Source organism: Bos taurus, chromosome 16, assembly GCF_002263795.3.
Source record: "Bos taurus isolate L1 Dominette 01449 registration number 42190680 breed Hereford chromosome 16, ARS-UCD2.0, whole genome shotgun sequence".
Lineage (NCBI taxonomy): Eukaryota > Metazoa > Chordata > Mammalia > Artiodactyla > Bovidae > Bos > Bos taurus.
The window spans coordinates 35,483,808-35,511,565 of NC_037343.1; the positions used below are offsets into that span (position 1 = coordinate 35,483,808).

General features: G+C 38.5%; 1 protein-coding gene and 1 pseudogene across 5 annotated transcripts in view; both read left to right on the forward strand.

Moving 5' to 3' along the window:
• Positions 1-27,272, forward strand: LOC132342457 (E3 ubiquitin-protein ligase ARIH2-like; annotated as a pseudogene).
• RGS7 (regulator of G protein signaling 7) overlaps positions 1-27,758 on the forward strand; it is a 486,948-nt gene that overhangs the window by 88,041 nt on the left and 371,149 nt on the right.

Here is a 27,758-nt window from a genome sequence, read left to right on the forward strand (position 1 = left end):
GCTCAGATGGTAAAGAATCTGCCTGCAATGGAGGAGACCCAGGTTTGATCCCCTGGAGAGATGGCAACCCACTCCTGTATTCTTGCTTGGAGAATTCCATGGACAGAGGACTGGCTGGCTACAGTCCATGGGGTCGCAGAGAGTCAGACACAACTGAGCTACTAACACACATGCCAAACTTTTAGTTTTGTGATATTGATAAACACTGTATGTACAGATTTTACATCAGCTCTTTTTACTTTATGTTTTAAGCACTTTCTGGTGCATTAAATATTATTTAAGAATATGTGTCTAATGTCTGCAAAATGTTTTATCATATGAATGTACTGTAACTTACTTGAAATCTACTGGTCTGTGTAGTCAGTAATTTTAAAGAGGTGTAGTTTTCCATTGCATTTTAAAGATGATTATCCCTATACTGTTTCTTTAGGACACATGGTTTATTTCCTCTGTCCTCCCTCTCTTATTTCTGTTATTATCCCTTTATTTTCCCTAGAATGAGGAATGTTCAGTGAAGATTAAGCATTTGGCTGTAAGCAGGGGCATGGGCTTGTCCATGGATCCACCCACTTTTGGCTTGAGTGCTTATAATGTCTTCTCACACCCACAACCTGGACTGGTGGTGTTATGAGCAGTTTCTAATTCCTGCACTGGTCTGTCGGATTAATGGGATCCTCTTCTATCCTCACTGTTTGTCTCTCTAATGCACTAATAAATGGACAAAGCACATGAAAATCCACAACCCTGATGTCTCCTAATGTTATCAGGGCTCTTCAGACTTTGCTGTACAAGCCACCTTATAGTGTTTTGCTTTGTAAAATCATACCCCCTTTCAAGAAGTGCTTTATGTCTTAAGTGATCCTGTTTACACCCTCTATTCTTGTTTTAAGGAATTAGTTTCTATAGAAAGTTGAGGAAAGAATAGAATGGATTAAAGTTGAAGCCAAGACACAATTTCTCTCATTGACTGCACTACAGAAGGAGTGCTCCTAGTACTTTGAATACTGAGAATTCCTTGGGGTGGAATTAGAAGAATAAGGAATGTCTGATCTCTGCTGAAGCTGGTAACACTGTCGCATTTTAGGCAGTAAACCATGTTCTGGCCAGTCACAATCCTCAGTTCAGCTCTGCAAGTTGGTGACCAGTGGAAATTCTTTAGGGTTCATTATTGGAGAACCATCTGCCTTAGCTTCTCTTTCTGTGTTAACATGTTACTTCAGCTGTGAGACTTATTAACTGTAAGTCACACATCAGAAGCACCCCATGGTTCTGTGAAGCCCATCTAAAATGGCCTTTGTGTGAACTGATCCTGATGTGCAGGGGAACTTGGCCCCAAATCTTTATCCCTGTGTTCTCTTAACATGTGGGTTATTCTGCGTTCATTTGGCTTAATCTGTGTACATTTTAACCCCTTTGCCAGTCTAAATTCACTAAGGAAGGAAGTACCTTATTTACCTTGCCATTTTCTCAATAGAAATCTGGGAAAAGAGGTGGGGTGAGTGGAAACAGAACATGAGTGCACGTAGCACACTAGGCCAGGTGCACGATGCTTTACTTGTGCCATTGCATATGACCGTTACCATTCTGGTCAATTGCATACGTGGGTGGGGGTCTCCTTTTCAGTGCCAATGTCACATTAAAAAGGAGTGATCACAAATATACACATATTTATAAATAAGTTTATTTATTAAAATCCATATGGTTTTTCCTGTGGTCATGTATGGATGGGAGAGTTGGACTGTGAAGAAGGCTGAGCGCCGAAGAATTGATGCTTTTGAACTGTGGTGTTGGAGAAGACTCTTGAGAGTCCCTTGGACTGCAAGGAGATCCAACCAGTCCATTCTGAAGGAGATCAGCCCTGGGATTTCTTTGGAAGGAATGATGCTAAAGCTGAAACTCCAGTACTTTGGCTACCTCACGCGAAGAGTTGACTCATTGGAAAAGACTCTGATGCTGGGAGGGATTGGGGGCAGGAGGAGAAGGGGACGACAGAGGATGAGATGGCTGGATGGCATCGCTGACTCGATGGACGTGAGTCTGAGTGAACTCTGGGAGTTGGTGATGGACAGGGAGGCCTGGTGTGCTGCGATTCATGGGGTCGCAGAGTCGGACACGACTGAGCGACTGATCTGATCTGATCTAGTCAAGCCATGTAATGTCTACGCTTATTTCCCATTGACAGTTGAGAAAACTGAGCTTTGGAGAGTTTACAGAATTTATCCAGACTCACATGACTATGAAGTGACAAAACTGGTATCAAAATCCAGATCAGATCAATTATAAAGCCTCTTTGTCTTCCTCCCACATCCCCTACTTCTGATAAATTTATGCTGAGGTGTTCAGTTAATGTGCAATTGAGTACAAAGTGCATTCTCTTTCTTTAATACTTGCTTTTAATTGGAGGATAATTGCTTTACAATGGTGTGTTGGTTTCTGCTGTAGAACAATGTGAATCAGCTGGAAGTAGACATATATTCCCTCCTCCGGAGCTTCCCTCCCTTGCTCCCATCCCACCCCTTTAGGTTGTCACAGCGCACTGAACTGAGCTCCCAGTGTCACACAGCAGCTTTCTACGAGCCACCTATTTTACACATGACAGTGTATATATGTCAGTGCTAGTCTCTGTGTATATATGTATACAGAGACAGTGTATATATGTCAGTGCTACTCTCTATGTATATATGTATACAGAGACAGTGTATATATGTCAGTGCTACTCTCTATGTATATATGTATACAGAGACAGTGTATATATGTCAGTGCTAGTCTCTATGTATATATGTATACAGAGACAGTGTATATATGTCAGTGCTACTCTCTATGTATATATGTATACAGAGACAGTGTATATATGTCAGTGCTACTCTCTATGTATATATGTATACAGAGACAGTGTATATATGTCAGTTCACCCCACCCTCTCCTTTCTCCTGCTTTCTCCACAAGTCTGTTCTCTATGTCTTCATCTCTATTCCTGCCCTGCACATAGGTTTATCAGTACCATTTTTCTAGATTCTCTCTCTATATATATTCAGTTCAGTTCAGTCGCTCAGTCGTGTCTGACTCTTTGCGACCCCATGGACTGCAACATGCCAGGCCTCCCTGTCCATCACCAACTCCCAGAGTTTACTCAAACTCTTGTCCATTGAGTCAGTGATGTCCTCCAACCATCTCATCCTCTGTTGTCCCCTTCGCCTGCCTTCAATCTTTCCCAGCATCAGGGTCTTTTCCAGTGAGTCAGTTCTTCGCATCAGGTGGCCAAAGTATTGGCGTTTCAGCTTCAACATCAGTCCTTCCAACATTCAGGACTGATTTCCTTTAGGATGGACTGGTTGGATCTATATATATGTATATATGTATGTGTATATATGTATGTATACATATATACATATATATATTAATATACAATATTTGTTTTTCTCATTATCTTTTTAAAAAATCAATCTAACAAGAAGAGGCCAAAATTTCCTTTCTACTTTGCAAAAAAAGAAAAAGAAACAGAAAATCTTTATTTTGCACTCAGAGATAGTGAATAATGGGAGAGATGTTTAGGTATTTGGATTTCATAAAACTATTCTAATTTTTTAAGTCTTTGCTATCTTTTGGTAAGCTTTTGTTAAGAAGTTATTCATGTATCTTAAAAATTTAATCTGTTGGCTAGTGGACTGTGTCTGAGGGAAGTTTGCCCACGTTCTTTGGAATGCTACTTTGTTTTCAAACCATCTGAGTTGTACATTTGGCATCAGCTGCTGCTATTTTTCTCTTGATCATCTTGCCTATAGCAGTTGTGGATGAGACATTATTGCATATGCACTCCCTAAAATACATACTTCTCATTTACAAACACTTGTACATATGAACCCTACTTGCTAATGTGGCATTTGATTTTTTAAAAAGGTTTAGGTATTTATTGACTGGTGGGTCTTCGTTGCTGCATGTGGGCTTTCTCTAGTTGTGGTGCACGGGCTTCTCGTTGGCATGGCTTCTCACGTTGTGGAACACGGGCTCTAGCTGTTTGGGCTTCCGTAATTGCAGCGTGTGGGCTCAGAAGTTGCCACACCCTGGCTTGGCTGTTTCATGGCATATGGGATCCTCCCGGACCAATGATCGAACAGGTGTCCACTGCTTTGCAAGGCGGATTCTTAACCACTGGACCAGGGAAGCCCCAGCATTTGATTTTAAAGGGAGATTTTCATATGTGTTTGCAGTTAAGTGAAGTTGCTCAGTCGTGTCCAACTCTTTGCAACCCCATGGACTGTAGCCTACCAGGCTTCTCCGTCCATGGGCTTTTCCAGGCAAGAATACTGGAGTGGGTTGCCATTTCCTTCTCCAGGGCATCTTTCTGACCCAGGAATCGAACTCGGGTCTCCCACATTGCAGGCAGACGCTTTACCCTCTGAGCCACCAGGGAAGCCCCATTTGCAATGAACTAGAACATAAAAACTGAGATAGAAGACTGAGATGCAACGCTGCTTTAACCTTTGTATATGTTCTAATGATATCTTCTTTGGTGAGATAAGAAATTCCTTGAGAGAGGATTCCTGCCGAGTTTGGATAAGTGATGACAACACCCCTTTCCAGTGTGGGTGCGTTGGGTGGAAGGTGCCTCTGTGCTCTCCCTTGCCTCCATAGCTTCTCCTCTCACTTAAGCAGCACCAGGCACAGTCGTGCCTCAACCCTGTTGTCTTCCCTGCCATTCCCAGTCTCCCCTCCAAGCAGGTTGTTTGAGAGTCTGTTTGATCTCTGATGCACCTGAAAAACTGAAATATGATGAAGGCTTCTCTCACTTAGAATATGGACTCAGGAACCCATGTGCTTTCTAAATATGCTCTGAGGTTACTCTGTAAATATTTCTTCAGTCAATAAATGAGATAAGTGCACCCTTTTGTTAAACACTTATTTAACAACTACTGTGTCATAGAATCTGAAACTATAAAATTGGATGAGTTGTATAGAATCTAATTGTTGAGGAAGGTTACTAGATGTTACTGTACGACATGGTGAGTATTATGATAGAAGCCTGGAAAGGCTATTAAGGGAAAGCAGAAGACAAATAAATCAAGCTTGTGAATCAGGGAATATTTCCTGATAACTGGACAATGGGACTAAATTTTGAAATATGAATGGGCATTTACTAGGTGGCGAATGTCCACAGGGCAGAAAGAAGAAAAAGTGTATGCAAAAAAAAGTACAGTTTTAAGGAAAAGATGCTGCAATTAGTTTGAATTGATGGACTGGGCTGAACTCGAGCATCAAGAGAAGCTGAGCAGCTTCAAGGAGTCCAAGGGTGCCCTTGGTGAGCATGTATGACCAGCTTTTTAGCCTCGGTCCTAAAGGTACCTCATTGAGTTGCTAAACTTACATTAATTAATTTCCAGTGGCAAGTCACAGAGATACTGGACTAATACAAGTCTAATTCCGCTCAGCTTCTCGTTGAGACTTGAGTTCAATCCATTCACTGAAACTTGTCCCCACTGCACAATGTGTATGCAGTTTGTGTGGAAGGAAAACCTACTCTCTCTAGCCTGTCAGCACAAGTTTTGCCACAGCCACTTGGAGAAGTACTGCTCAGTACTTATCAAGGATGGTCTGGGTGTGGGTGTCTCTTGCATGGCTCAGGACTCCCCGCTTCGAACACCAGAGGACTTCGTGTTTCTGTTGCTGCTCAGTGAAGAATCGAGAGACAAATACAGGCACTACATCTTCAGGGATTTCATGGAGAGTCACTGCCAGCTCCAGCTGTGTCATGCAGACTGCCCCATGGTTATCCGGGTACAGGAGCCCTGAGCTCACCAAGTACAGTGCCAGTGGTGCAACAAAATCTTCTGTTTTAAGTGTCATCAGATGTATCATGCCTCCACAGACTGCGCCACAATCTGGAAATGGATCTCAAAGTGTGCAGATGACTCTGAGTCGGCCACTACATTAGTGCTCACACTGAAGACTGTCCCAAGCACAACATCTGCATTGATAAGAATGAAGACTGCAATCACATGCAATGCTCCCAAGTGTAAACATGACTTTTGCTGGATATGTCTAGGAGATTGGACGACCCACGGGAGCGTAAGAGTACTATGAGTCATGAAGAAGGTACAAGATGAACTCTGACATTGTCAATCAGAGACAGCAAGCCCAGGCTAGGGAACCCCTCGAGACATTCTTGTTTTACTTTGAGAGAGGCACAGACATACCAGTGGATTCATGAGAAGATTCAGGAGAGGGTCATGAATAATCTGGACACACGGATCGATTGGTAGTACCTACTGAAGGATGCCAGCTCTTGGACAAGTGTTGATATATACCCTGCAGGACATACACCTGTGTGCATACTGTGTGGAGTCTGGACTCAGGAAGAAACTGAATACCAGTAGATTCAACTAGAGGTTGAGATCCAAAACCTGTCATAAAAGGTGAAGCATGTGGACAACTATGACCAGATGCATATAACAGAGCAGTGGAAGAGAATCCTGCTGAAGGAATTTTGTGACACCTGGGTTGTGACATGGACATACTGGTGTGAGGAAGATGTGGCTGCAAGGTCTTGCGGTTGCCCTACTGCATGCTACAGGCTTTCACAACGCTAGGCAACAGTCAGAGCCTCACTCCTAAGAGACGGTGGCCACATACCTCTTAGTCAATTTCTGTTTGTTTTTTTTAAATCTTTTCATTCCTACCAGGGTAGAGGCCATGTTGAATTGGCCTCTTCTTAGGACCTTTAGTTCCCCCAGGATGGTTGTTGGGAGGGGGGAAATTTTTCCCGAGTGACTGGTAATAGTATAAGATCATTGTGCTTGTGCTGAGTCACTTGGTTGTGTCGGACCCTTTGTGACCCCATGGGATGTAGCCCACCAGCCTACATGGAGATTCTCCAGGCAAGAATACTGAAGAGGGTTGTCATGCCCTCCTCCAGGGGATCTTCCCAATCCAGGTCATTACAACCTATGTAATATTTAGTGGTTGTACAATTATATGAAAAAGGAGGGGGGCAAAGAAACCATAGAATTACACAGAACCCTTTTAAAAATAAATTGGCATTGGAATGTTAAAAAATAAACTGAAAGTAAGTGATAAAAGATGGAATCTTAAAATATCAGGAAGGAGCAAAGAACATGTTAAGTGAAAGTATGGGTAAATACAGTAATTTTTCTTCTCCTCTTCAGTTTTCTGTGTTATATTTGACAGTTGAAGCAGAAACTACAACTATGTCTAATGTGGCTAAGTGTATATGAAGGAAATATTGAAGGCAACTATATTGTAAAAAAAAAGAGGATAAAGATATATAAAGTGAGTTAAATTTTCTGTATGTCACTCAAGTTGGTAAAATAATGATACCCAAGTAGATTTTGGTAAATTATGTGTCTATAATGTAAAACCTTAAAGCAACAAAAAGGATTACTCATAGAAATTCACCTAACAAGACTGTAAAGGTATCAAAATGAAGTTTTATAAAATATTCGAATAATCCACAGGAAGGCAGGATAACTAAAGCATATGTAAAAAACAGAAAAAAATTACAAAGGCAGACTTAAGACCTAACATTTCAGTCAATCATTACATTAAAAATAAATCACTCAGTGAAAGGTTGTTGCTGAACCACGAAAAGACGCTGGGATTCTTGGCCTCCGGAGGAGAATTCAATCTGGGGCCAGAGACGAGGCTTGATCACTCAGAGCTTTTGTGTAATAAAGTTTTATTAAAGCATAAAGGAGATAGAGAAAGCTTCTGACATAGGCATCAGAAGGGGGCAGAAAGAGTACCCCCCTGTTAGTCTTCAGCTGGATGTTATATAGTCACTACCAGTTTGTTCATGAAAGAAAGGAATGTCTTAAAACTCAGAATGGCACCAGGTCCCTCATCCATAAAATGTATTTTGGGATAATCTTGGCACCAGATGAGTCATCCCAAGCCATGATTGACTTGAATCTTGTAGAAGGGCAGATTACCATACAAATAGTTTCGTTTACGTAGATTAGGGGAACAATATCTGAGTATAATATAATGGTTTGTCAAGTAGGTTCTGAGCCATTAGGCGGAACCGACTTGAAGACAGAGTCTGGAGTAAATGCATAGTACATTAACATGGCTTAAGACAGACATTTCCATAAGAAAAATGCATTGGTTAACTCAAGGTTTGAGAATAGTTAACTTCAGGTGGAACCAGGTGTCATTATGGCAACAGTATTTTAAGAGAAACTTTTTAAAATTTGTATAGAGAAGGGAAGAGAAAAAAAAATATATCACTAGTTTGTTTCCTCCTGCCGCTTAAGAGAGATAAAAAATGTCTGACGCTTGCAGCCTATTTCCTCCATTTGGAGACCCCTGGCCTTTGTGCCTTTTAGTTACCCTCTCATCAAGTATACCAATAAAAACAGAGTTTGGCAGAGTGGATCTGAAAACATGACCCAACTATACACTGTCTATAAGGAACTGACTTCAAACACAATAATAAACAGATAGAAAGTGAAGAATAGAAAAATTTATACAAATATTAAAAGAAACAATAAGTGACTATATTAATATTATATAAATTAGGCTTCAAGGTCAAAAATTACTAGAAACAGAGGGGGACATTATGTAATGATAAAAATGTCAATCTTGCAAAAAGATAGCAGTCTGAAATATGTATGCATCAAAAAGTGGTTGTGAAATATTTCAAACACAGCTCATAACATTGAAAGGAGAAGTAGACAGATCTACAGTTTAGCTTGAGACTTCAACAATTCTCTCTCAAAAGTGGATTAGAACAACTGGATAGAAAAACAACAAGGTTGTAGAAGAACTGAGCAACACCTTCAACCAGCAGGATCTAATCAATATTTAAAGAATACTCTGTAAGTAAGATATATACTTTTGTTCAATCCCTCGGTCATGTCTGACTCTTTGCAACCCTATAGACTACAGCATGCCTGGCTTCCCTGTCCTTCACCATCTCATGGAGCTTGTGCAAATTCATGTCCATTGAGTTGGTGATGCCATCCAATCACCTCATGTTCTGTCGTGCCCTTCTCCTCCTGCCTTCAATCTTATGTATATAAAGATATACACACACACACACACACACACACACACACACACACACACACATATATATATGTACATTTCCAAATCCTTATGGAACAGTGCCAAGATAGACCACATCTTAGGACATAAAACTCCTTTCAGTAAACTGTAAATAATCTAACCCATAAATAGTGTGTTTTTTGACCACAGTGGAAACAAATTAGAAATTAATAACAACAAAAACGAAATTAATAACAAAATAATAATAGGAAAATCTCCAAACACTTGGCCACTAAACAGCATAGTACCAGATAAATCATGAGTCAAAAAGGAAGACAAATAGGAAATAGTTAAACAATATAGACTGAATGAAAATGAAAGTACAGTATATCAAAGTTTGGAAGAGAAAGGAGTTCTCTCTAAAATTGAACAAAGCAAAGATGTTTACCCTCACCACTCTCATTCAGCACAGTGCTTAAAGTTTTGGCAAGTACAGTAGCTCAAGAAAAGGAAAGGACATTCAGTTAGAAAGGAAGAGGTCTCTGTTTGCCAATGACATGATTGATTATGTGGAAAATTCCAGGGAATCTATGAAAAAGCTCCTAGAACTATGAAGTGAGTTTAGCAAGATCATGGGATATATGATACAAATCTTAAACTCACTTGTATTTCTATTATCATAGCAGTGAAAATTGTGAACACCAAAATTAAAAATGCAATACCATTTACAACTGCTAAAGATAAAATTGAAATGTTATATATAAACATAATGAAACAAGATATATGCTGAAAACTGTGCAATGCTGATCTAGTAAATCAAAGATTTAAATGAATGGAGAGACATATGTTCATGGACTGGTTGACTCAAAACATTAACAATGTCGGTTCTCCCCTGAATTGATATATAGGTGTAATATAATTTCTATCAAAATGCCAACAAATATTTTTGTAGATATAGGCAAGAATGCTCTAAGATTTATAATGAAAAGCAGAGGAATTAGAATAGCTAAAACCATTTCAGAAAAGAAGGATAAAGTTGGAAGAATCTGTCTTCTCAATTTTAAGACTTATTATATAGCTACAGTAATCAAGATTGTGTGGTATTGTCAAGACGGACATATACATAGATTAATGGAACAGAATACAGTAACCAGAAACAGACCCATACAAATATGACCAACTGATTTTTGACAAAATTGCACAATTTGAAGGAGGAAAGGTAGCATTTTCATCAAAAGGTGATGGGGTAATTGGACACTCGGGAGGAAAAGTGAACCTCAACCTCTCATGCTTCTCATACTAAAATTAACTGAAAATGGATTATGAGCTTAAATATAAAGTAAACTGATAAAGCTTTGAAGAAAAACTTAGGAGAAAACTTTCAAAATAAAGAGTTAAGAAAGATATTAAAAGCATAAAATATAAAAGGGAAAAAATAAAAGTGGACATCATCAAAATTAAAAGCTTTTGCTCTCTGAAATACCCTGTTAAGAGAATGAAAAGACAAGCTTTGGATTAGGAAAGAATATTTGCAAACAATATATTTGACAAAGGACTACTACTAGGAGTATATAAAGAGCTGTCATGATCCATCTTTGAAAAACCAAACAATGCATTTAAAAAATGGCAAAAGAAATGAGATTTTTCACAGGACAAATGACAAATATATAAAAATATGTTCAACATCATTGCTTATAAGGGAAATGAACCTTATTGTTGTTAGAACCAACAATAAGAAGCAACTATACAGCTTCGAATAAAATAAGAAAACAGTAGCAACAGCAAATAATGGGGAAAATGCAAAGAAACTAGATGATTCATACATTGCTGGTGGGAGTGCAAATTGCTATAGACATGCTGAAAAATAATTTGACAAATTCCTAAGAAAATAAACTTGCAACTATTATTCTACCTTTCCAAAATTTGCATTCCTGGATATTTTTATCCCAGATAATTGAAGATTTTTTGTTTTGTTTTTTAGTCAGTAAGTCATATCTGACTCTTTGTGACCCCATGTACTGCAGCACACCAGGCTTTCCTGTTCTTCACTATCTTCTGGAATTTACTCAAACTCATGTTCATTGAGTTGGTGATGCTATCCAACCATCTGATCCTCTGTCATCCCCTTCGCTTCCTGCCTTCAATCTTTCCCAGCATCAGGGTCTTTTCTAGTGTGTCAGCTCTTCGCATCAGGTGGCCAAAGTATTGGAGCTTCAACTTCATCATCAGTCCTTCCAATGAATATTCAGGGTTGATTTCCTTTAGGATTGACTGGTTTGATCTCTTTGCAGTCCAAGGGACTCTCAAGAATCTTCTCCAATACCACAGTTTGAAAGTATCAATTCTTTGGTGCTCAGCCTTTTTTATCGTCCAACTATCACCTCCATACATGACTAATGGAAAACCATAACTTTGAGTATATTATTACTTTTGTTGGCATAGTGATGTCTTTGTGTTTTAATATGCTGTCTAGGATGTCATAGCTTTCCTTCCAAGGAGCAAGCATCTTTTAGTGGCATGGCTGCAGTCACTGTCTGCAGAGATTTTGGAGCCCAAGAAAATGAAATCTGTCACTGGTTCTACTTTTTCGTTTTAAGCCAGCCTTTTCACTCTCCTCTTTTACCTTCATCAAGAGGCTCTTTAGTTCCTCTTCACTTTCTGCCATTAGAGTGGTATCATCTGCATATCTAAGGTTATTGATATTTCTCCCAGCAGTCTTGGTTTCAGCTTGTAATTCATCAAACCGGGCATTTTGCATGATGTACCCTGCATATAAGTTAAATAAACAGGGTAACAATATACAGCCTTGCCATTCTTCTTCCCTGATTTTGAACCAGTCACTTGTTCATGTTAGGTTCTAACTGTTGCTTCTTGACCCACCTACATGTTTCTTAGGAGGCAGAAAAAGTGGTCTGGTATTCCCGTCCGTTTAAGAATTTTCCAGTTTGTTGTGACTCATGCAGTCGAAGGCTTTTGTGTAGTCAGTAAAGCAAAAATAGATGTTTTTCTGGAAATCCTTGCTTTTTCCTTTTCCAACGAATGTTGGCAGTTTGACCTTTGGTTTCTCTGCCTTTTCTAAACCCAGCTTTGTACATCTGGAAGTTCTCAGTTCACATATTGCTGGAGCCTAACTTGAAGGATTTTGAACATAACTTTACTAGCATGAGAAATGAGCGCAATTCTCTGGTAGTTGAACATTCTTTAGCTCTGCCTTTCTTTGGGATGGGAATGGAAACTGACCTTTTCCAGTGCTGTGGCCACTGCTGGATTTTCCAAATTTGCTGGCATATTGAGTGCAGTTCTTTAACAGAATCATCTTTCATGATTTTAAATAGCTCAGCTGGCATTCTATCTAGTTTTGTCTGTAGTAATGTTTCCTAAGGCCCACTTCACACTCTAGGATATCTGGCTATAGGTGAATGACAACACTATCATGATTACCTGTGTCATTAAGACCTTTTTTTGTATCATCCTTCTATGTATTCTTACCATCTCTTATCAACGAACTTCCTTTGGTGGCTTAGCTGGTGAAAAAACCATCTGCAATGCAGAGACCTGGGTTTGATCCCTGGGTTGGAAAGATTCCCTGGAGAAGGGAATGGCTACCCACTCCAGTATTCTGGCCTGGAGAATTCCATGAATTGTATAGTCCTTGGGGTCACAAAGAGTCAGACACAACCGAACGACTTTCACTTTTTTCTTATCTAGTCTTTCCAATTCTGTTGCTTTCCTCTATTTCTTTGCACTGTTCATTGAAGAAGGCCTTCTTATCTCTCCTTGCTATTCTTTGGAACTCTGCATTCAGTTGGATATATATTTCTCTTCTCCTTTGCTTTTCATAAGTTATGACCAACCTAGATAGCATATTAAAAAGCAGAGACATTACTTTGCCAACAAAGGTCCGTCTAGTCAATGCTGTGGTTTTTTCCAGTGGTCATGTATGGATGTGAGAGTTGGACTGTGAAGAAATTTGAGTGCCGAAGAATTGATGCTTTTGAACTGTGGTGTTGGAGAAGACTCTTGAGAGTCCCTTGGACTGCAAGGAGATCCAACCAGTCCATTCTAAAGGAGATCAGTCCTGGGTGTTCTTTGGAACGAATGATGCTAAAGCTGAAACTCCGGTACTTTGGCCACCTCATGCAAAGAGTTGACTCATTGGAAAAGACTCTGATGCTGGGAGAGATTGGGGGCAGGAGGAGAAGGGGAATACAGAGGATGAGATGGCTGAATGACATCACCGACTCGATGGACGTGAGTTTGAGTGAACTCCGAAAGTTGGTGATGGACAGGGAGGCCTGGCATGCTGCAATTCATGGGGTCGCAAAGAGTTGGACACGACTGAGTGACTGAACTGACTGAACTGACTGACTGTCTTCTTTCCTGAGCTATTTCTAAAGCCTCCTCAGACAACCACTTCACTTTCTTTTTCTTTGGGATGGTTTTGTTCACTGCCTCCTTTTCAACCTGCATCCATAGTTCTTCAGGCACTTTGTCTACCAGGTCTAATCCCTTGAATCTATTTGTCACCTCTACTGTACTGTATAATCATAAGGGAGTTGATTTTGGTCAAACCTGAATGGCCTAGTGGTTTCCCTTACTTTCTTCAATTTAAGCCTGAATTTTGCAACAAGGAGCTCATGAACTGAGCCACAGTCAGCCCCAAGTCTTGTTTTTGCTGACTGTATAGAGCTTCTCCACCTTCAGCTGCAAAGAATATAATCAATCTAATGTCAGTATTGGTGATCTGGTGATGTCCATATGTAGAGTTGGTGATGTCCATATGTAGAGTTGTCTCTTTTGTTGTTGGAAAAGGGTGTTTGCTATGACCTGTGTGTTCTCTTGGGAGAAGGCAATGGCACCCCACTCCAGTACTGTTGCCCGGAAAATCCCATGGATGGAGGAGCCTGGTAGGCTGCAGTCCATGGGGTCGCTAAGAGTCAGACACGACTGAGCGACTTCACCTTCACTTTCCACTTTCATGCACTGGAGAAGGAAATGGCAACCCACTCCAGTGTTCTTGCCTGGAGAATCCCATGGACGGAGAAGCCTGGTAGGCTGCAGTCCGTGGGGTCGCACAGAGTCAGACATGACTGAAGCGACTTAGCAGCAGCAGTGTGTTCTCTTGACAAAACTATGTTAGCCTTTGGCTTGTTCCAAGGTATTCCAAGACAGACTTGCCCATTACTCCAGGTATTTTTTGACTTCCTACTTTTCAATTCCAATTCCTATTTCAATTTCCTATGATGAAAAGGGCATCTTTTTTTGATGTTAGTTCTAGAAGGTCTTTTAGGTCTTAGAACTTCAACTTCTTCAGTGTTAATGGTTGGGGCATAGACTTGGATTACTATGATATTGAATGGTTTGCCTTGGAAACGAACAGAGATCATTCTGTCATTTTTGAGGTTGCACCCAAGTACTGCATTTCAAACTGTTTTTTTTTTTTTTTTTTGGACTGTGAGGGCTACTCCATTTCTTCTAAGGGATTCTTGCCCACAGTAGTAGATATGATGGTCATCTGGATTAAATACACCCATTCCCGTCTATTTTAATTCACTGATTCCTAACATGCCTATATTCATTCTTGCCATTTCCTACTTGACCATATCCAATTTGCCTTGATTCATGAACCTAACATTCCAGGTTCCTATTCAGTATTGTTCTTTACAGGACTGGACTTTGTTTTCACCACCAGACACATCCACAACTGATGTGTGGATCATTTCCGCTTTCGCCCAGCTGCTTCATTCTTTCTGGAACTATTAGTATTTGCTCTCACTCTTCCCCAGTAGCATACTAGACACTTTCTGACCTGGGAGGCTCATATTCTGGTATCATAGCTTTTTGCTTTTTCATACTCTTCATGGTGTTCTTGTGGCAAGAATACTGGAGTGTTTGCCGTTGCCTCCTCCAGTGGGCCATGTTTTTTCAGAACTCTCCACTGTGACTCATCCATCTTGGGTGGCCCTGCAAGGTATAGCTCATAGCTTCATCGAGTTACACAAGCCCCTTTGCCATGACAAGTCTGTCATCCATGAAGGGAGAAATTTTCATTATATAAGATGAATAAGTCCTAGAGATCAATCATTCAGCATTTTGTCTATAGTTAACAGTACTCTATTGTAGACTTAAAAGTTTATTAAGAGGGTAGATCTTAACTGTTTTTTATCATAAAAGTAAATAGAGAAGGCAGTAAGAAACTTTTGTAAGTATTGAATATGTAAGCATAGATTATGGTGATGGTTCTGTGAGTATATACTTATCTCCAGACTCAAACGTTGAATACTTAAATGTGTACAACTTTTGTATGTCAGTTGTAACCAAATAATGCCGTTTGAAAACTGTGGTTAAAAACATAAGTGTGACAGCATTGAGGAAAACAAGCAGAATAAGATGAGCAAAAGTTATAATGATTTTAAAAAGTGATAAATATGGAAGAGAAAATGAATCAGCATACACATATTTACTATTTCTGAAAAAAAGAAGCAATGAAATGGAAAAAAAAAAACTAAAGATGCAATTTAAGAAAAATTTTCATAACCAAAGGAAGCCTAGAACCCAGGATTCAAGTGCCAAAAATTTTTGATGAAAACAATCAAAATAGCTGTATATTCTAGTAACTTTAGTAGTTCTCAAAATTAGAAAAAATGATTTGGGTATAATATGATGAAAAAAACTGAGCCCAGTTTTAGACGTTCAGCAAATTATCTACAGCAGAAATAGAAGACATTGGAGCAGTACCCTCTATTGTTCTCTACCCACCTCCCCCTAATTGCACCAGTGCTTTTAACAGCAAAAGAATCAAAGCAATATGTAAATGCAATCATTAGAGATCTATTTAAATGAATTATAATATTAAGTTATAGTATATACATGCATTGGGAGATTTTATAGCTATTAAAAGAATACAGCACCTCCAACAGTAATATTTGGAAAGACTTCAAAGATATACTTTAAACAAAAAATCCAGTGACATGCTACTCTGTATTATTTTAAGATATATTTTTAGAAACTAGTAGTAGAGATTGTCAGCAGAGGTAAGAGGGATACTGTTAGCTCTGTCTCTCTTTTTTTCTCTGTGCCCATGCTATTTAGAAAAAGAACTGAAACAAAAAGAAATGAACTTGTTTATTCAAAATATATTCTCTACCAGAGCCTGAAAATTCCATTAGAGTCACCCTTCAGTTTAGCCACTGATTTCCATTATAAGGTGATATTCATAGGTCAGGTAGCACATTGTGGTTTCCTTGGGAGAAATGGACCATTGCAATTCATTTGTTTTTCTTCAGAACCAGAGAAGATGCTCCACAAACACTGCTTGTCTGAACATTCACTAAACTAAAATGAAGCAACAGAATAGGATCCTTAAGATGATTCATGTTATTGCTTGAATATGAAAATTTTACCAGATTGTCAGCATTGCTCCTGAAACCCATTTAGCCAAATGAAACAGGGAATTGAGAATTGGAAATAAAATCAGCACTTCCAAGCCATTTTTCACTCTGCTGTAAGACTTGTATTTTTCCTTTTTGATCAGAAAGAGATATATCTGTGCCTGTCAGTAGAATAATATTAACCTTTCAGGCTTTATCAGGAGCTAAGTATACTAATGACAGGAGTTATTCTAAGTTAATTGTTTTTAGTCTGAACTGTTTATAGAATATTTTTGGGGTCCCTAGAGCATTTTGTGTTCTGATCCATTTTGAGCTGATCTTAATGTCTCTTACTTCATTTCCAAGTTCTGTAGGACAAATCTCACTGTAACCCCTGTGGTTCCCACTATTGACACAAGAGTTATAACGGAAAAAGCTCCAAGGGATCTTCCTGACCCAGGGATTGAACCCACGTCTCTTATGTCTCCTGCATTGGCAGGGGGGTTCTTTACCATAGTGCCACCTGGGAAGCCCCCCTTAAATAGGGTAGGGTGATAAAATAATTGGATCATCTCAGTGTCTCCCATACAATCACATGATTATTTCTCAGCCATCAGCATGGATCATTTTGGTGTTGATTTAACCCACACAAGCCCATGTAAGTCACCTTTCTATATTCATTAAAATCTTCAAATAACTAAGTCTCCATTTGAATGATAGGTACTTCTAATAAGCAAGTAGGTTTTTCTTTTGTGTGCTCAGTGACTTTAGTCATGTCCAACTCTTTGCGACCCCATGGACTATAGCCCACCAGGGTTTGCTGTCCATGGGATTTTTCAAGCAAGAATACTGGGGCAGGTTGCCATTTCCTCCTCCAGGGGATCTTTCTGACCCAGGGTCTGAAACTGTGTCTCCTGTGTCACCTGCTTGGCAGGTGGATTCTTGCTGAGCCATCGAGGAGGCCAGGTCTTTGTTTTACTGACTTGGTTTTGTTTCCTACTATAACTTTTTAAGAAATGTATATACAAGTGAAAGAACTGAGTGAAAAGAGCAAGGGAGAAGTAGCTAAAATGCCATCTGGAATGGCAGTGCTTAGACTGGCTAGTTTAAAGCATGCAAGCTTGATTCTTTCCCTGTTGTGTTCAAGTAGGGCTCTATGAGATCACTGAAAGGAGGTCCCTGGAAAGCTTTTATAGATGAATACCTTGCCTGCTCTTAACTCTGTTTTTCTATTCAGGCCATTAATAAAGACCTACTAGCTAATCTTAATTGCTACAAGAGAGAGAAAGGTGCCCTCAACTGTGGCCAACATTTCCTATCACAGAAGATTTTAAAAATATCTTAAGCTACTATAAGATGCAAATAGAGAGACACAAAACTCAAGACAGCGGAGTAGAAGGACATGCGTTTCTTATGAGAACACCAAAATCACAGCTCACTGCTGTACAACCATGGACAAAACTCTGGAACTTACCAAAAAGATACCCTACATCCAAAAACAAGGAAGAAGTCACAGTGAGATTGCAGGAGAGGCGCAATCATGATAAAATTAAATCTCATACCCGCCAGTTGGCTGACTCACAAACTACAAGATAATTATTTGGCAGGAGTTTTCCCACTGGTGTGAAAGTTCTGAGCCTTATGTTAGGCTTCCCAGCCTAGGGGTCTGGCAATGGGAGGAGGAGCACCCAGAGAATCTGGCTTTGAATCTAAGTGGGGTTTGATGGCAGGAATTGCACAGGACTGGAGGAAACATAAACTCAACCCTTGGAAAGTGTACACATGGACCCATGTGTACCAAGACACAGGAGAAAAAAGCAGTGATCCTATAGAGAATAGGTTAGACATACCTGCTTGTGTTGAAGAGTCTCCTGAAGAAATGGGGGCTGGCTTTGGCTCAGGGTGGGGACATAAACATTGACAGCAGCATTCTGGGAGTACTCATTGGCATGAACCTTCCCAGAGGCCACCAGTAGCTCCACCCAACAGACAGCACAATGATTCAAAACTTACGGGATGCAGGATAGGCAATTTTAAGAGGGAAGTTTGTGGCAATACAATCACAAATAAACAACCTAACTTTATACCAAAAGCAAATAGAGAAAGAAGAACAAACAAAGCCTAAAATTAGCAAAAGGAAAGGGATAATGAAGATCAGAGCAGAAATAAACAAAATAGGAAGAAAACAATAGAAAAGATTAAGGAAACTGAAAGTTGGTTCTTTGAAGAGATAAACAAAATTGAGAAACCTTTAACTAGACTTGTCCAGAAAAATAGGGAGAAGGTTCAACTCAATAAAATTAAAAATGAAAAAGAAGTTACAATGCATACCACAGAAATACAAAAAATCATAAAAGACTACTACAGGTAACTATATTCCAAAAGATGGAAACAGAAAAAATGGACAAATTCTTACAAATGTACAATCCCATAAGACTGAACTATGAATAAATGGAAAATATAAACAGGCTAATCACAGGCACTGAAACTGTGATTAAAAGTCTTCCAATAAACAGAAGTCCAGGACCAAGTGGACCCACAGGTGAATTCTATCCAGCATTTAGAGAAGAGTTAACATCTATCTTCTGAAACTATTTCAAAAAATTGAAGAGGAAAGAATTCTCCCAAACTCATTCTATGAGGCCACCTCACCTTGATATCAAAAGCAAAGATACCACAAAAACAGGAAATTACAGGCCAGTATTACTGATGAAGATAGTTGCGAAAGTCCTCAACAAAATACTAGCAAACTGAATTCAACAATACATTAAAAGAATCATACACAGTGATCAAATGGGATTTCTTACAGGGATGCATGGGTTTTTTAATATCTGTAAATCATTCAGTATGATTCACCACATCAATAAGTTAAGAATAAAAACCATATGATCATCTCAATAGATCCAGAAAAAGTTTTTGATGAAATTCAACACCCACTTATGATAAAGACTCTCCAGAAAGTGGGCACAGAAGGAAAATACTTTATCATAATAAAGGCTGTATATGATAAACCTATAGCTAACATCATATTCAACACTGAAAAGTAGAAAGCGTTTCCTTTAAGATCAGGAATAAGGCAAGGATGTCCACTGTTGCTCCTTTTGTTCAACATAGTTTTGGAAGTCCTAGCTATAGCAGTCACAGAAGAAAGAGAAATAAAAGGAATCCAGATCGGAAACAAAGTAAAACTATCACTGTTTGTAGATGACATGATACTACATAGAAAATTCTAAAGACGCTACCAGAAAATTACTAGTGCTCCTAGAGCTCATCAATGATTTCAATAAAATGATGGGAAACAAAATTAATATACAGAAATCTGTTGTATTTGCATACGTTAACAATGGAAGATCAGAGAGAGAAATTAAGGAAACAATCCCACTTACCATCACATCAGAAAGAATAAAATACCTATAAATAAAGCTTCCTAAGGAGACAAAAGAATTGTACTCTAAAACCTGTAAGATGCTGATGAAAGAAATCATGGACAACACAAACAGGTGGAAAGATATACCATGTTCTTGGATTGGCAGAATCAATATTGTTAAAATGACTACAGTACCCAAGGCAACTCACACCTTCTGTACAATCCTTAACAAATTACCAGTGGCATTTTTCATAGAACTATAACAAAAAAATCTTAGAATTTGTATGGAGACACAAAAGACCCCTAATAGCCAAAGCAATCTTGAGAGATGAAAAACAGTTGGAGGAAAAGGCTCTTTGACTTCAGACTATACTACAAAGTTACAGCAGTCAAAACAGTCTTGTACTGGCAGGAAAAAATAACAGAAACATCAGTTCAGTTCAGTTCAGTCGCTCAGTCATGTCCAACTCTTTGCGACCCCCATGAATCGCAGCACACCAGGCCTTCCTGTCCATCCCAACTCCCGGAGTTCACTCAGACTTATGTCCATAGAGTCGGTGATGTCATTCAGCCATCTCATCCTCTGTCGTCCCCTTCTCCTCCTGCCCCCAGTCCCTCCCAGCATCAGAGTCTTTTCCAATGAGTCAACTCTTCACATGGGGTGGCCAAAGTACTGGAGTTTCAGCTTTAGCATCAGTCCTTACAGTGAACACCCAGGACTGATCTTTAGAATGGACTGGTTGGATCTCCTTGCAGTCCAAGGGACTCTCAAGAGTCTTCTCCAACACCACAGTTCAAAAGCATCAATTCTTCGGCGTTCAGCTTTCTTCACAGTCCAACTCTCACATCCCTACACGACTACTGGAAAAACCATAGCCTTGACTAGACGGACCTTTGTTAGATCAATGTAATACATTAGAAAGCCCAGAAATGAACCCATGCACCTATGGTCAATTAGTCTACAACAAAGGAGAGAAGATTACACAATTGATGAAAGATAATCTTTTTAATATATGGTTCTGGGATGATTGGACAGCTATATGTCAAAAAATGAAGTTAGAGCATGCTTTAATACTACACATAAAAATAAACTCAAAATGGATTAAAGACCTATATGTAAGATTGGATATAAGTTGGATATAAGATTGGATATATAAGTTTTAGAGTAAACTCTTAGAGGAAAACATAAGCAGGACACTGTTTGACATAATTCATAGTAGTATCTTTTTGGAGTCATCTTTCAATCTCTCACAGTAATGAAAATAAAAACAAAAGTAAATGAATGGGACCTAATCAAACTCAAAAGTTTTTTTGCACAGTAAAGGAAACCAAAAAAAAAAAAGAGAGAGAGAGAAGGCAACTCACAGAATGGGAGAAAATATTTATTTTCAGTTACACAACCAACAAAGAGTCTCCAAAATTTATGAACAGCTCATGCACCTCAATATGCCAAGAAGCATGTGAAAAGATGTTTAACAGCGCTAATTATTAGAGAAATGAAAATTAAAACTACAGTGATATAGCACCTCACACCAAGCCAAATGGGCATCATCAAAAAATCTATAAACAGTAAATGCTAGAGAGAGTGTGTAGAAAAGGGGACTCTCATACACTGTCAGTGGGAATATAATGTGGTACAGCAACTATATTGATACAATGGACTATTACTCAGCCGTTAAAAGAATGAACTAATGCTATTTGCAGCAACATGGATGGACATGGAGATTATCATGCTAAGTGAAGTAAATCAGGTAGAGAAAGACAAATATTATATGATATTGCTTATATGTGAAATCTGAAAAAATGATAGAAATAAACTTACTTACAAAACAAAAACAACAAAGTTCTGGTCACAAGGAGGGATGAAATTGGGAGTTTGTGATGGACATGTACACATTACTATATTTAAAATAGATAACCAACAAAAGTTTACTGTGTATAGTACAGGGAACTCTGCCCAACATTCTGTAATTATGTAAATGGGAAAAGAATTTGAAAAGGAATGGGTGCTTGTATATGTATAACTGAATCACTTTGCTGTACACCTTAAACTAACACAACATTGTCAATCAGCTGTACTCCAATATAAAGTAAAATTTTAAAAAACATCCTCAGAAAAATAAGATGCAAATAGGAAGTTCACACACTCCTAAGGTGACCAAGTCTAAGACTGTATAAGCTAGTATCCTGTTAAGGGTATGTTAGAAATCAAACAACTGATTACACAGACTCTTCCTACTAAATATTACCTTTCTTCAGAAAAGATAGACAGCTTCTTTCACTCATCATAGAATTAGTAAGTACTTAGCAATGTCTTGTCTGTCCTGCATCAAAACATTATTGCTGGTCTGTGGCTTTTATGTATGACTGTGGTCGCTTCTGAAGTGTCAGCTATACTCAGTCTTCATGGTGAAGATCTGTTATGCTGAGCCACCCCTAACTTTCCTCCGTACTGGGTGCCATGAGTACAGTTATAGTACACTGTTTTGACTCTTAACTTTCACTTCTGTCAATAAATCCAAGTGGCTATCCAGATAATACAGGAGTGCATCCACCTTGCCAAAGTTAACTTGAACAATCAATCTATCCTGTATAAGGAAAGGTCTTAGTGCTCTGGTTGTGGTATGATCTGAAAGAATGTATTTAGAAAGTGAATGATACAGATAATTTAATATAATTTCTCATTTTAATATAAACCAGGAGAAATTTAGGATTGCAGTTTTCCATTGTCAGTCATGAGATTGGGAAGAAATACCAAATGTAACCACAGGGCATTTCCATGGGCAGTAATTAGGTTTTACTAGTAATATAATTGTATTCATTTTAAACCTGGGAAAGTCATGAGTAATAAGCCAATTCAAACCATCCATTAAAATTTTTCTGACTTAATTTCTTTATTTTCCACCTAAATACATTAGAGTTTAGCCTTCTCAGTTAATATCATAATCATATTTCATAGATTAAATGGATATTTCTTCATCTATAAAATTACAGCAGATATCTGTGGTATAAAATCACAATAAATAATAGTTCCAGGTAGAAATTGCCTTGGAATGGCATTATTACTAAAAGTTATTTGAATAGTTCTGTTATTTGTGTTGTTACTTCTTCAAAAAGTTCAGGGGAAGTTTAATTTAATTAATCTTTGTCCAGCTAGGTGTCTGGGTAGCACAAGCAATTTGGTGTCTAATTGTGTCTAATATCACTTTCCTCTTTTTACACATTCAGTAAAAGTTTGCACATTTACACATTAGAAAGTGGTGTCTAGTATTAATTTCCTCCTTTTGCACATTCAATTAAAATTTGAGTGGCTACCAAGTATCAGCGCCAGTCCAGATGCTGAAAATATAAAGATGACAATTTCTGGTTGGATGTAGGAAGTTACAAGGGAATATCACTCCCACACTAACTTTGACATCAAGCCACATACTCTACAGTATTATAATCTTTCAAATCTATCAGAACTGAGTATGAAAAGAAAGCGAAATTAACTAAATGCCAGACAGCCAAAAGCTGTTTTTATGAGAGGAGAGACTCATAGTTACTTTCATTCTTGGTAGATCATTAGGAGAGGAAAAATCTACCATAAGCAAAAGGATAAAGAGAAACCAGCTTAACTTTTGACAGTTGCGTGTAAGTTGGCATGAAAGATTATAATTCCAAGGAGCTCCAGACACAGATTATCTGCACCCATTTGCCAGCTCTTTTCTAGGGCCCTTCACCAAATGTACAGAGATACAGTGCCAAATTATGGCATCAGAACAAGTTTGCTGAACTCACTTATCTCTGAGATATGAGAGGCCTTCCTGAAATACAAGTCAGAAGACTACTGAAAGCTGGGGGTAGGGCACGAGGGATAAGACATCTCTCTCTCAGGGGTTTTAGACCTTTGTGAAGTGTACTGTAGTAGCCACCTTCATTGGAAGCACTGATGCTGAAGCTCCAATACTTTGACCATCTAATGCGAAGAGCTGCCTCATTAGAAAAGACTCTGATGCTGGGAAAGATTGAAGGCAGGAGGAGAAGGAGATGACAGAGGATGAGATGTGGATGGCATTGCTGACTCAGTGGACAGGAATTTGAGCAAGCTTTGGGAGATAGTGAAGGACAGGGATGCCTGGCATGCTGCAGTCCATGGGGTCACTAAGAGTCAGATGTGACTGAGCAACTGGACAATAGAAGGCTGCAAGTGAGGCAAGAAAGCTGAGATCATCTCCCTAGAGTAATTAGGGACTTCACAGAATGTACTGGAAAAGCTTTCCAAAGACTAGGGGTCAGGTAGTAGTGCTAAGAGAGAGATCTTGAGGTGCACAGAGCTGTTAGTGGGACTGGAATAAAAAAGATACCTCCCTAGAGACCCAAACAAACAAACGAAAAAACTAGAAGATAGACTGAAAAGTAAGTAGAGATATTTCAGAGCTTGAAAATTGAGTGGCTGAGTGCTAAAGGAGAACTTTAGCAACTCTTATAGACTTGCCAACGGGCCATTCTTGCTGAAGGGAAAGTCTTAATCATGTCTTTAAACCTTTGAAGTCAGTGCAGAAGTAACTGTGACTAAAGCTAAATTTCAGCCCAGATGCATCTCAACTACAGATTATTTGAACTCTGCCCTGACCGAAGAAACAATGTATTCTTTCTTGGGAATTACAATTATTTTCTTTAGCCTCTAATATTATTTTACCTACAATGTCTGAACCACAATAAAAGTTTATGAAGTGTGCAGAGATAGAAGGAATATGACTCGAAGTAAAGAGAGGAAATAGTCAATAAAAGTGGACTAAGGGATGGACTAGATGATGGAATTATCAGACAGACTTCAAAAGCCCATAATATAATTCATTAAAGGATCAGGGGAAAGGGGACATAATATGTAAACATACAGGCAATTTCACCAGAGAGATACAAGATATTAAAAAAAAGCCAAAAACTATACTAGAAATGAAAACTACAAAATAAAAAAATACTTGATGAACTTAATAGCAAACAGAGGAAAGGATCAGTATATTGAACAAATGAAAAGTGAACAAATGATCCAAACTGTAAAATAAAGAGAAAAAAAGAAAAAAGTATGAAACAAGCTACTTGAAACCTGGGCAGAATTTCAAATGGTCTAATCATAAGAAATTAGAACGTATGGAAAAAGAGTAAAGTAGCAGAGAAAAAAGAAATATTTGACAGGAGACTAATGGAGAATTTTTCAAAATTGATTGACAATCTCAAACTTGACAGAAAATCTAAAGAAAGACTAGATGGAGTCAAAAACTTTTCAGATTGGGTTTTCAAGGAATGCTTTATATGAGATTGGCATAATTTAAACATAAATCATTAGCCATGGTTAAATATAGTTGAGAGAATTTTAGGGCAAGAAAAAACCAAACAAAGCCCTAAATTAGTATTAATAATAATCCTTGCGTGTTTGAGGGCAGCAGAAAGCCAGTAAAGGAGATGCCGTGGAAATAATGTGTAGAGATCAACAGAGTGAAATCACATGACCTTGAGTATGCCATTGAAAGATGTGATTGGCAAATTCTGCTAAGGGAAGATATTGGCAAGTCTTTCTGCATTTAATTGGAATAGTTTGGACTGTGGAAATACCCAGACAAGTTTTGACATCTGATTTCCTTTTTAATCCTTTTGAGATATAAACTTTTTAATTCAGGAAAGATTCTTTACTGGTCTTTCTAGTCAAGCTCATCAGGAAGCTCTGACATCATCCTTGGGTAAAGATCATAATAATTTTATTATTTTTGATTTCTTGATGATGATATTTGTTAGCATTGAATTATGTTACTATGTCTCCAGATAAAATTAGAGAATTTCTGTTTGTCTTAGTTTACTATTTATTATTAAAAATTTTTAAACTTATTTACTTACTTTATTAATCTTTATTAGAGTATAGTTGCTTTTCAGTGTTTTATTAGTTTCTGCGTATAGCAAAGTGAATCTGCTATACATATATCCCCTGTTTTGGATTTCCTTCCCATTTAGGTCACTGCAGAGCACTGCATAGAGTTCCCTGAGCTATACAGTAGGTTCTCATTAGTTATGTATTTTATACATAGTAGCCATAGTGTATATATGTCCATGCCAATCTCCCAATTCATCTTACCCACTCTTACCTACTTTGTGTCCATGTTTTTTCTCAATGTCTGTGTCTCTCTTTCTGCTTTGCAAATGAGATCATCTATACCATTTTTCTAGATTACACATATAAGCATTAATATATAATATTTTTCTCTTTCCAACTTACTTCACTCTGTATGACAATCTCTGTGTCCATCCATGTCTCTACAAATTTCCCAAATTCGTTCTTTCTGTGACTGAGTAAATATTCCATCATATATATGTACCACATCTTCTTTATCCTTTCTTCTGTCGATAGATATTTAGATTGCTTCCATATCCTGGCTATTGTGGGTAGTGATGCAGTGAACGCTGGGGTACGTGTGTTTTTTGGAATTATGATTTTCTTTGGGTATGGCCTGTTAGTGGGATTTCTGGGCCATATGATAATAGAAACCTCCTTAGTGGCTGTATCAATTTACATTTCCATTACAGTGCATGAGTATTTCCTTTTCTCTGAACCCTCTCAAGTATTTACTGTTTGTACTTTTTTAAATAATGGCTATTCTGACCTGTGTGGCGAAGGCAATGGCAACCCACTCCAGTACTCTTGCCTGGAAAATCCCATGGACGGAGGAGCCTGGTAGTCTGCAGTCCATAGGGTCGCTAAGAGTTGGGCACTACCGAGCGACTTCACTTTCATGCATTGGAGAAGGAAATGGCAGCCCACTCCAGTATTCTTGCCTGGAGAATCCCAGGGACAGAGGAGCCTAGTAGGCTGCAGTCCATGGGGTCGCTGAGGGTCGGACAAGACTGAGTGACTTCACTTTCACTTTTCACTTTCATGCATTGGAGAAGGAAATGGCAACCCACTCCAGTGTTGTTGCCTGGAGAATCCCAGGGATGGGGAAGCCTGGTGGGCTGCCATCTATGAGGTTGCACAGAGTTGGACACGACTGAAGTGACTTAGCAATGATTACTGATGTTGAGCATCTTTATCTCTTGGCCATCTGTATGTCATCTTTAGAGAAATATTTATTTAGGTCTTCCACTCATGGTTTGATTGGGGTATTTGTTTTTATTTTTTGATATTGAGCTGCATGAGCTGTTTGTGTATTTTGGAGGTTATTTCTTTGTCAGTTGCTTTGTTGCAAATATTTTCTCCCATTTTGAGGGTTGTCTTTTTGTCTTGTTTATTATTTCCTATACTGTGCATAAGCTTTTCAGTTTAATTAGATCCCGTTATTATTTATTATTTTTATTTATTTATTTTATTATTTATTTATTTATTTTAATTTTCATTACTCTAAGAGGTGGGTCAGAAAAGATCCTGCTGTGATTTATGTCAAAGAATATTCCGCTGTGCTTTCTTCTAAGAATTTTATAGTGTCTGGCTTTCTATTAAGGACTTCCATTCACTTTGAGTTTATTTTTGTGTATGGTGTTAAGAAGTGTTCTGATTTTGTTCTTTTATGTGTAGTTTTGCCGGGAGAAATATCAATAACCTCAGATATGAAGATGACACCACCCTTATGGCAGAAAGTGAAGAGGAACTAACAAGCCTCTTGATGAAAGTGAAAGTGGAGAGTGAAAAAGTTGGCTTAAAGCTCAACATTCAGAAAACGAAGATCATGGCATCCAGTCCCATCACTTCATGGGAAATAGATGGGGAAACAGTGGAAACAGTGAGAGACTTTATTTTTGGGGGGCTCCAAAATCACTGCAGGTGGTGACTGCAGCCATGAAATTAAAAGATGCTTACTCCTTGGAAGGAAAGTTATGACCAACCTAGATAGCATATTCAAAAGCAGAGACATTACTTTGTCAACAAAGATTCATCTAGTTCAAGGCTATGGTTTTTCCTGTGGTCATGTATGGATGTGAGAGTTGGACTGTGAAGAAGGCTGAGCGCCAAAGAATTGATGCTTTTGAACTGTGGTGTTGGATAAGACTCTTGA